We start from the raw sequence: 11,387 nt of genomic DNA, 5'->3' as shown, positions 1-11,387 counted from the left end.
TGAAAACGTGAAATTGGAAATACAATACTAGAGAAAATTATATGAAAACATACATATAGTAAGAAAAAATAATTTTCAGTCTTGGTAACTTAAAAATAATCAACAATGTTTTCATTATTTTCAGTAACCTAAGTATCTGAGAATTGATTACAGTGAAAAAGCAACCTGTGAGTAGCTGTGCAATTAATATTTATAGTGAGATATTGACTTATTATGTGTACTTGGGTAGGTCATGTTATCTTACTTATGCTTCTGTGTCTCTGAAGTGACAATACTATTTGCCTTTTCATCTACCTCCTCTGCAAAGATGCTCTGCAAATAAATGAGGTAATGTTTGGGGAATGTTTGCAGCTTGGGAAAGAAACCCACTGCATACATCTAAGAATATTCCATATTCAAGCCTGGTATATTTTGCCTCTGTTTTAAATTGAAATTGTACTGTTTAAGTTCTTGGGTTCTGACCAAAATCTGGGTCAACATAAGAGAATAATTATTTTTAATTTTAATTCTGAGTCTCTGTTCCCATCTCCTGCACGTGTGAGGGAAAACTGGAGGAAATAAACAAAGCACATAAATCAAGCTTTGGAAGAGAAAAATCTCTATCTGGAAGGATTTCTTTTTTTTCTTTTTCTTTTTCTTTTTTTTTTTTTTCAATGATGAGCGTGCCCACTATTTCCCTAGAGGAATATTTCGGTCCAGGAAGGAGGATAGTGCATTCAGTGTGAGAGTGTGTGTGTGTGTGTGTGTGCTGTGCGTGCGCGCCCGCGGAGAGAGGGGCGGGGGAGGCGGATGAGGAGGATGAGATCATAGTTTCAGGATCCTCAGGAAACCCTGGTACTGGCAGCAGCCAGCCTCTGCTGTGCCCACATGACCCACAACTCTGGCAGCGGACCCGGCACTTCCAACATTATTAAATAATAAGAAAGCGGCTCCTACTCCAGGCTCAAACCTCCCTGCAGACCAATGGACGCCTTCTAAGAGTTTGGCGAGTCGGTGACTGAAGCGCCCGTCCATTCCAAGGTGTGTGCAAGGCGTTTTCTTCCTTGACAGCTCCAGAGTGGGGGAGGGCGCGGGGGTGGAGGAGGTCCGTGTGCCGGGCGAGGAGTGGGCGCGAGGCCGGGCTGCCGCGCTGCCCACGGCCGCCCGGTGCAGCGGGGCCCGCCGCGGGGCGGGAGGTGCACATGACGCGCAGCCCCGAATGCGCAGGGACCGCAGCCGCCCACGGCGCCGGGGCGCGGGCAAAGGCGGCTCGGCGCTGGAGCAAGGGCAGGCGCCGCACACCGACCAAAGTCAAGAGTGGAAGCGGGCGGAGAGCGCCGGCGGGGGCAGGGATTCGCCTCAACGCCCACTCGCGGGGTTCCCACCTGTGCGCCGGCGCCGGCCGCGGCTAGCGCAAAGCATGTGCCGGGCGCCGCAGCCAGGACTGCGGCGCGGCGCCTCCCCGGGCGGCGGGCGGCGCCTCGGGCCCGCGGGGCGGCGGTAGCGGCTGCTGCAGGATGTCCGGCCTGGGGGCGCGGGGCCGCGCAGGTAAATCTCCGCCGCCCTCGAAGGCCCCCGCAGCGCCGCAGCCCCCGCTGCTGCCGCGGCGCCGCTCGGGGGGTGGCGATGGCAGCTGGCTCCCTCGCGTCGCGGGTTGAGTTGTTTTTGTTGTGGTCGCTGCCCTCTTGGTCATCCTCGCGTGCTGAGCTGGTGGGAGGTGGCGTGTCTACCTCCATTAGGGATGATACTCACGTCGGGGAACAGTCTGAGGGGTATTGACCGGGACATCCGCGATGGGTTCCTTTGCAGCCAGCGGCGTCCTCTCGTGTTGCAATGCACTGCGGTGCCCGGGCCGATGCCAGAGTGGGAGTGGGCTCTGGGCCCTGGGGACGGGGGGCGGCGGGGACGGGTGGGGACGGGGGTGAGTGTCTTCGGCGTTTATAGCCTGTTGCCCACTTCGAAGTTTTCTGCTGGACAGAGGGCAGGCGGGAGGTTCCTTCTGTTATCCGGAGTGGGAGGTGGAGAGAGGTGTCTGTCAAAAGACCAAAGCCAAAGAGAGAAGGGGGTGGCGACCCCGGGGCTGGGAATCAGTGGTACCACTCCTGGGACTTGATGGTAAAACTTTGCTCTTTGGCAGGCTTAGGGTATGACTTTGGGAAGATAACTGTAGAACTTGGCAGGGAGGGGGCAGAGGGAGGCGCAGATATTGGATGTACCTTGCAGTGAAGCTTACCATGCTTTAGGCTCTTACTCTAAAAATTGTCTTTTAAGTTGATGCTTATGTTTTCCTGTTATATGTCATCACTTGGCATTTAATGTGCTTGTGTTTCCTTTCTAATCTAAGAGATACTTGTACTGTTGAAGTGTACAGTTACTGATTTCTTTAAAAAAATAATGTTTTTTTTTCTTTTGCTTATTCCAAAGGTGGAAACTTTAGGAAAAAAGTGTTCCACATGTTCCACGGTTCTATATGGTTTAGATTGATTCACCGTCTTAATTCTTAGACCACCAGGGGGGTAGATAATATTAATAAACAACTTTTGCAGGTGAGAAAATCCAGGCACAGAGAGGCAAAATAACTTACCCAAGGTCATACATTTATTAAGTGTTAGAGTCTAGTTGGACTTTTCATGTGCCCCTAATCAACTCATTATACCTAAAGTCTTCTATATTGACCACATCTTTCTATGAAGATGAGCCTTAATAGGTATGTGCTGCATGTTCAGAATAATTAACTCTTTTTCCACTTTTTCTTCTTATTCTAACTTTCAATACTAAAATTATGGCAAATAATGTTTGAGTAGTTTCCTTTCACCACAATTAACCAAGTGTCCTACAATAATTAAAGTTGCATGTCCTACAGTGACTAAAGTTGCATTTCACAACAAAGTTGAGATTCTCAGCAGGTAAGATGTATCAACAAGGTAAATTATTGTAAAGCAGATGGCTAAAGCTATGTGTTTGCAATTAATTTTAAATTTCCTAGGTTATTAGTCTGTTCTTTGTTCAGATCATGGCCATCGTTTTCTTCAGAACACCACCATCTTGCAGATTTTTGAGCAAGTTTAGTTGTATTTAATCCACTCACTCTGGCGAGAGTTGGGCAGTTTTAAAAGAATTATGCAATTCTCTTTGGACTATCAGTGATTAGAAGCAAGCTGTATTTTAAGGGCATTCGAGTTTGTCATGTCATTTAGCCAATTGTATGTACTTTATACTGAATTGTGTAGCAGTGAAGACTGAAATCAGATTTTCTCATTAGTTCTAAGTTGAAATACTTTTAAAATCTCCACTTGTTTTAAATGAACCATGATGTGAAGAAAGGTCTCAATGGGGTGAGCTCCAACTTACATGGAGAATTACTCTCACATATTTAGAGAATTACTCTTTATTTGAGCTTATCATAGAGCTTTCACAATATTCATTTTATTGGGCAGATGTCTCTTAAGTCTTCATCTGTTATTTTTTTTTCAAGTAAACTTTAATTGCTTCTTCACATAACGAGTTTCAAAATTATTTTGACATTCATAGATTTCCTTTAATTCTCATCTTTCACTTTAATTAAATTCAATATATATAATTTCAAACTCACACTTACTCAACATTATAAGTAAAAAGAGACTAGAATCCAACTAAACGGCATGGAAACATGATCTGTGGATACGAGAAAAAATATTCAGCTCTTCAGTGGTTAACCATCCCCTCCCCGAAACACACACACACACACACACACACACACACACACACCCCAGAAATATGGCTACATCTTTATTTTGGGATGCTACAGTGCAGTCCTGTGGTCAGAGTGCTTGTATGCCATCAGTCACAAGTATTTTTGATATTGAAATTGAATTGATTTTTCCAAGTCCATTTATATATAGTGTTGATTATTATCAAGACAAATTCTGTGATACATACATATATCCTTTCTTAACTCAGCGTTCCAGTTTTCTAGCTTCTGTTACTTATTTTAGAGACAGCTTGCTACTTTTATCTCACTTGGTAGTTTTGACATGACCTTTTCCTTTCAAGTCCCACACCTCTAGTTTGAAAGAACTGTACTGTCTCTGCTTCTACAGAGCCTCTTTTCTCCAGGTGTGAGGTGCAAGAGTGGGGTTCAGTAGTGAGCAGAAAGATCTGTGAGCCCTGACTGCACAGGGGGACAAGCTTTAATAAAATAATTATACCAATAAATTATTACTTGTAAGTTGAGGTAGGTTTCCTGAATGAAAGAAGGAGTTCTATGAGAATATCTATTAAAGGATTCTGGACTAGACATGGAGGTCAGGACAAGGTGCCTGAAAAGTCACATATTTGTGCGGGAATGACACGTGAGAAGGTGTGTAATAATTCCAGTAATCTTTTACTAAATGCTTGCATGTTAATTTTCTGAATTATGTTCTGAATCAGAGATATGTGTCACTCTAGTTATCTCTTTACTTCTGTATTCACCAGGAGACATACTGTTTCACCTCATTATCCATCCGTGGACATGGGGGGAGGGTTTACAAAACTATCAGTACTTTTTTCAAAGCACACGGGGCATGTGCTAGCTTTATGTGGTTACTCACCTATTTGCAAAGAGTGATTTAGGTTTAATGTAATATAGTCATTTTCTTTCTTTTCCTTGGCAACTACTTTCAAACTAAAAGAAGTAGTTCTGTGTAGTTTGGGAGGTTTGTTGTTGTTTTTGTTAAAGTGCCAGGATGTCTCAAAATAGAACTTTAATTGGTTTATCACACAGTCACTGACATTCTCTCAACTACCCAAAAGAAGAGAGGAGGCTCCATAGTGATGGAGATGATATTGAGTGCTGAAGATGCTGGAGAAATTCATATTAATGAGTTCAAGCAAACATAGGAGTGACTAAATTTATTGAACACTTACTATGTACTGAGCGTCATTCTGTGGTCTCTATATAAATTATGTGATATATTCTTTACAAAAGCCATATGAGGCTTGCATATCATTATCTCAATTTTATAGAAGGGAAAACTGAAGCACAAGGAGGAGAGTAACCCTGACCACTGTCACATAGTTTGAGATGGTCTTTAAAACAAAGCATTCTGATTCTGTATTTCATACTATTAAATATTGATATATAATACCTGGCTCAGAATCTTACTGCTGAATTAAATTTCCATTGCTGTTGAAAATCATAACACTACCTAATCTGATATTTTGATTGTTTTTTTTAAAAAAAGCAGTGGAAAAATAGAACTTCCTTTATATGAATATTTTTGCCCCATATTTTATAGGTGAAAAATATACAAAACATGAAGATATATAAATGCTAGACAAAAACAGATGACTAATAGATTATGAGAAATGTTTCGTTATATTATGTATTTTTAATTCAAAAATGGTAAATTAAGCAACATTTGAAACTATTAAGGTTGTTAAAATCAAAAGTGTAAGAGTATCTATATTAGCATTTCAAATGATCAGGAAAATATCTTTAACAGCTAAAGATTCTGTGATCATTAATTAATGTAAGAATTTTAAGGCTGGGCTCGGTGGCTCAAGCCTGTAATCCCAGCACTTTGGGAGGCCGGGGCGTTGGGGTGGATCACCTGAGGTCAGGAGTTCGAGACCAGCCTGGCCAACATTGTGAAACCCTGTTTCTACTAAAAATTCAAAAATTGACCAGGCGCGGTGGCTCATGCTTATAATCCCAGCACTTTGGGAGGCCGAGGCAGGCAGATCACAAGGTGAGGAGATCGAGACCATCCTGGCTAACATGGTAAAACCCCATCTCTACTAAAAATATGAAAACAAATTAGCTGGAGTGGTGGTGGGCGCTTGTAGTCCTAGCTACTCAGGAGGCTGAGGCAGGAGAATGGTGTGAACCTGGGAGGTGGAGCTTGCAGTGAGCTGAGATCGCACCACTACGCTCCAGCCTGAGCAACAGAGCGAGACTCCATCTCAAAAAATTAAAATAATAATAATAATAATGTAACCATCTAAAAATGATTTATTCCTCAATTTAAAAGTAGATTCATCAATAAGTGATGCTCTCATTCTTTTCCAGTGAGAGTTGTATTTAGTCAAGGAATAATAAAAGCAATGGTTTATTTTTGAGTGAATGCATGTGGTAGCCTATTTGACAGCAAGTGAAAGCCAAGAACAGTGCCAATACCTGCCCACAGCAACCAAATTGGGTTTTCTGAACAGATTTGATAGTATCAACATGGTACAGAAATCAGAACAGCTATGTGTGTATCTTTTCTTATCACCTACCCCAAAATAGACAAAAGTATAATTTCTGCTATCACACATTGTTATAAAAAGTATGCAAACATATAAATCATACTATACATTTATTTTGCGTTGCCAAATGTAATCTGCATAATTGGAATATATTCAATCAGTACTTTTAATTAAACACTTTATTTGGAGATAATTCGAGGTCCATATGCAGTTGTAAGGAGTAATACAGAGATCCCGTGGTCCCTTTACCCAGGTTTCCCCAATGGTAAATTCTTGCAAAATGATAGTACAATATCACAACCAGGATGTTGACATTGACACAGTGGTGAACAAATTCCAGCACCAGAATGATAATTCCTATTGCTCTTCTATGGCCACACCAACTTGGCTCTAACCACCACCCACGTCCAACCCCTTAATCCCTTGCAATCATTAACATGTTCTCTATTTCTATAATTTTGTCATTGCAAGAATATTATATAAGTGGAATTATACATTATGTGAACTTTTGGGATTGGTTTTTCCACTCAGCATAGTTTTCTGGAAATTCATCTAGGTTGTTGCGTGTCTCAATAGCTTATTCCTTTCTGTTGCTCAATAGTATTTTGTGGCATACATGAGCTATAGCTTGTTTAACCATTCACCTATTGAAAGACATCTGTTTTGTTTTTTTTCCAATTTTTTTAACTACTACAACTAAAATGTTTTGTAGTACTATAGACATTCATGTAAATATTTTTGTATTAATGTATTGTAAGTATTAATTTCTTTGGGATAAATTCCCAGAAGTTGCATGTTTACTTTTATAAGAGACTACCAAACTTTTCCAGAGTGAATGTGCCGTTTTACATCCCCATCAACAGTATATGAGAAATTAGTTTCTCTGTATCTTCACTAGCATTTGATGTTATTGCCGTGTTGTATTTTAGCCATTCTGATAGGTGTGTAGCAATATTTCGTTGTGATTTCAATTTGCATTTCCTTAAGACTGATGATGGTGAACATCTTTTAATGTGCCTATTTGTCATTTAAATATCTTCCTTGGTGAGATGTCTTTTCATTTTCTATTTGGATTGTTTGGGAATTTTTATGCTATGTTTTGAGAATTCTTTATATATTGTCAATAATGGTTCTTTGTAAGGTATGTGGTTTGCATTAGGAATATTTGTTTGGATTTATTTTGGGGTTTCTTATTCTTTGGAAACCTATTATATAGATTTACATATAAGTAACTATTGAACTCATAATAGATTGATTCCTCCCACTTTTGTTTTTTTTTCAAAATTGTTTCAGCTATTCTGATTCCTTTGACTTTTCATATACATTTTAGAATTATCTTGTCTATATTAACAAAAAATCTTAATGGGATTTTGATAGGAATTATGTTAAAACTGCTTAGCAGTTTAAGGATAATTGATGTTTAACCCATACATGTGGCATGTTTCTCCATTTATGTGAACATCTTTGATACCTTTTATCAGTGATCTGTAGGTTTTGGGATTAAGTCTGGTACATATATTACTGGACTTACATATGAGTAACTTTTAAGCAATTTAAAATAATAATGTATTTTTAATTTCATTGTTGAGGTATTCAGTGCAAATATATTGAAATTTAATTGATTTTTATGTTTATCTAGTATCCTGGGAACTTCCTGAACTCGCTTATTAGTTCTGTGTGTTTTTTTGTGTGTGTGTGTGTGTGTGTGTGTGTGTGTGTGTGTGTATAGTTGTTGTTGCTTGTTTTGATACTGAGTCTTGTTCTGTTGCCCAGGCTGGAGTGCAGTAGCATGATCTATGCCCACTGCAACCTCTGCCTCCCTGATTCAAGCAGTTCTCCTGCCTCAGCCTCCTGAGTAGCTGGGATTACAGGAACCCACCCCACGCCCACCTAATTTTTGTATTTTTCGTAGAGAGAGGGTTTCACCATGTGGGCCAGGCTGGTCACAAACTCCTGACCTCAGGTGATCCACCTGTGTCAGCCTCCCAAAGTTCTGGGATTACAGGCATGAGCCACCGTGCCCGAGCAGTTCTGTACTTTTTTGGCACATCATAGTTGTATATGTTAATGAGGTACAATGTGATGTTTTTATATGTGTGTTCAATGTGATATGTTGAATCATGCTAATTAACAGATTAATTAGGAGATGGTAGACCACCATCATGTCATCTGAAAACAGAGACAATTGTATTTATTTCTAATCTATATGCTTTTTGTTTCATTTTCTTGTCCTATTGCACTGGCTAGAACTTCTGGTACTATATAGAATAAAAATAGAGAGTGCAAACATCTTTGCCTTTTGCTAATCTTCAGTGGAAAGCATTCAGTCTTTCTGCATTAAGTATAATGTTATCTGTAAGTTTTATGTAAATGTTATTTATCAAATTGAAGAATTCCACTTTGATTTCCATTTTTTCCTGAGTTTTAAAAAAAATCACAAATAGGTATTGATTTTTGTCAAATGCTTTTCTTCACCACATAATGTGATCATATGATTTTTCTTCTTTAGCTTCTTAATATGTTGGAGTACATTGACCAATTTTAAACTATTGGACCAGCCTTGCATTCTTGCAATAAACTCCATTTATTCATTATGTATGATTAATTCTTTGTATGAATTACCAAATTGATTTGCCAATGTTTTGTTAAAGATTTTTACATCTATATTCAAATGAGGAATATTGACTTGTAGTTTTCTTTTTTTTTGGTACTGTTTTTGGTATTAGTATCAGGATAATACTAGCTTTATAAAATGAATAGGGATGTGTTCGCTCTTCTATTTTCTGAAAGAGATTACATAGGATTCGTGTTATTTTTTTAAAAGACCTTTGGTAGAATTCTCCAGTGAAATCACCTGGGCTGGGAGATTTCTTCTTTAGGGTGTTTTTGGTTTTAGTTATGGGACTTGATTTCCTTAATATCTATATGAGTGTGCTAGGGCTGACATAAAATACCACAGACTCTGTGGCTTAAACAACAGAAATTTATTTCCCCACAGTTCTGGAGGTTAGAAGTCTAAGGTCATGGTGTTGGCATATTTGGTTTCTTCTGAGGCCTCTCTCTTTGGCTTGCAGATAACTAAGTTCTCACTGTGTTTTCACATCATCTTTTCCTCAGTGCTCAAGCATCCCTGGTGTCTCTCCGTGTGTTCGAATTTCCTCTTTGTGTAAGGACACCAGTCAGATTGTATTAGGCCCTAAACACACCCTAACAGCTACATTTTAATTTAAACTCTTTTTGATCTTAATCAGTTTCTTTTAGAGTCCTATCTCTAGTAGAGTCACTTTTTGAGATCCTGGGGGTTAGGACTTCAACATATGAATTTGTGGGGTGACACAATAATGGTCTGTTTCATATTGTGTGAGTTACTGTGGTTTAAGTTGATGGAGGAATTGTTCATTTCATCTCAGTTTTCAAATTTATTTGTGTAGAATTACTCCTAATATTTCAAATTATTCTTTGGATGCCTGCATGGTCTTTAGTGCTATTCCATGTTTCATTCCTGATGTTACTAATTTGTGTCTTCTCTCTTCTTTTCTATCAGTTTTTCTAGAGGATTTCAATTTTATTCATCTGTTAAAAGAACACATTGTTTCATTAATTTTTCTCTATTATTTTTCTGTTCTCCATTTCATTGATTTCTGCTCTTATAATTGTTATTTTCTCCTATTTTTCTTGAAGAAAGATAATATCTTTTTCTATATTCTTGGCAGGGAGCTAAGATTATTGGTTTGAGATCTTTCCTCTTTTCTAATGTATGCATTTAGTGCTGTAGATTTCCCTCTCAGTTCTGCCGTCATGGTATCCCATACATTTTTGTATATTGTATTTTCATTTTAATTTAGTTGAATGTATTTTTAAATTTCCTTGAGATTTCCTCTTTGACTAATTGGATATTTAGAATTATAGTGTTCAATTTCTAAACGTTTGAAGATTTTTCCTGCTTTCTTTCCATTATTGACTTTTAGTTCGATTCTGTTGTATTCAGAGAACACATGCTCTATGATTTCAATTCTTTTAATTTGTTGAGGTTTATTTTAATGTGTTATACCTTGGTATATGTTCCATGGGCACTAGAAAAGAATGTAAATTTGGCTGTTTGGGGGCAGAGTGTTCTATAAATGCTGATTAAATCACGTTGGTTGATGTTGCTGTCAAGTTCTTATGTCTTTGCTGATTTTCTGTCTAGTTTTCCTGTTAATGAAAAAGTATATGCCGTATCCAGTTATAATTGTGAGTTTGTCTATTTCTCCCTTCACGTCTACCACTTTGGCTTTACATATTTTATAGCTCTGTTATTTGGTGCATACATATTTAGAATTGTTATGTCTTCTTGGTGTATTGACTTTATTATTAAATAATGCCCTTCTCTCTTTCTGGTAGTTTTATTTGCTCTGAAGTCTACTTTGTCTGACATTAATATAGACATTTTAATGTCATTTTTCCTTTAATGGATGTTTGCATATCCCTTTTTCCATCCTTGTACTTTCCACTGGCCCATATTTTATATTTTATTTGAGTTCCTTGTAGACAAAATATAGTTGGCTCTTATTTTTAATGCACTCTGCTAATATCCGTCTTTTAATTGGTATATTTAAACCATTTACATTTACTGTAAATATTAATACCATACTTTAGTGCTTACATCTGCCATTTTTTGTTTGTTATCTCTATTTTGGATTTCACTGGGTTTTTTTTCCTACCATCCTGTTATTGAGGATTTATAGAATTCCACTTTTATGTGTATAGTGTTTTTAAGTGTGTCAGTGTATAAAGTTTGTTTGTTTGTTTTTTGAGATAGAGTCTCACTGTGTCGCCCAGGCTGGAGTGCAGTGGTGCAATCTCGGCCCATTGCAAACTTTACCTCCCGCATTCACACCATTCTCCTGCCTCAGCCTTCTGAGTAGCTAGGACTACAGGCGCCTGCCACCATGCCTGGCTAATTTTCTTTTTTTTCCTTTTTTTTTTTTTTTTTTTTTTTTTTGTATTTTTAGTAGAGACAGGGTTTCACTGTGTTAGCCAAGATGGTCTCGATCTCTTGACCTTGTGATATGCCTGCCTCGGCCTCCCAAAGTGCTGGGATTACAGGCGTGAGCCACCACACCCAGCCAGGTTTTTTGTTTTCTTTTTTTTTTTTTATCATCACTCTAAGTGTTACATCATATACACATAATTTGTCACTGGCTACTGCTGTTGTC

General features: G+C 38.6%; 1 protein-coding gene across 13 annotated transcripts in view; it reads left to right on the top strand.

Annotated features, from left to right (window-relative positions):
* Positions 1 to 745: 745 nt before the first annotated feature.
* The window catches only part of DTNA (dystrobrevin alpha), a 403,482-nt gene continuing 392,840 nt past the window's right edge, over positions 746 to 11,387 (top strand). For 11 of the 13 annotated variants that reach the window (XM_050767231.1, XM_050767223.1, XM_050767222.1 and 8 more), the window contains exon 1: positions 793 to 1,020. The gene's annotated coding sequence lies outside the window, so the exon portion shown is untranslated. Of the gene's footprint in view, positions 1,021 to 1,412; positions 1,528 to 11,387 lie in introns of those variants that run through there. The other 2 variants (XM_050767211.1, XM_050767213.1) reach the window with 2 other exon arrangements.

The sequence above is a fragment of the Macaca thibetana genome, chromosome 18 (assembly GCF_024542745.1).
Source record: "Macaca thibetana thibetana isolate TM-01 chromosome 18, ASM2454274v1, whole genome shotgun sequence".
Classification (NCBI taxonomy): Eukaryota; Metazoa; Chordata; class Mammalia; order Primates; family Cercopithecidae; genus Macaca; species Macaca thibetana.
This window is presented reverse-complemented; position numbering and strand designations above follow the sequence as displayed.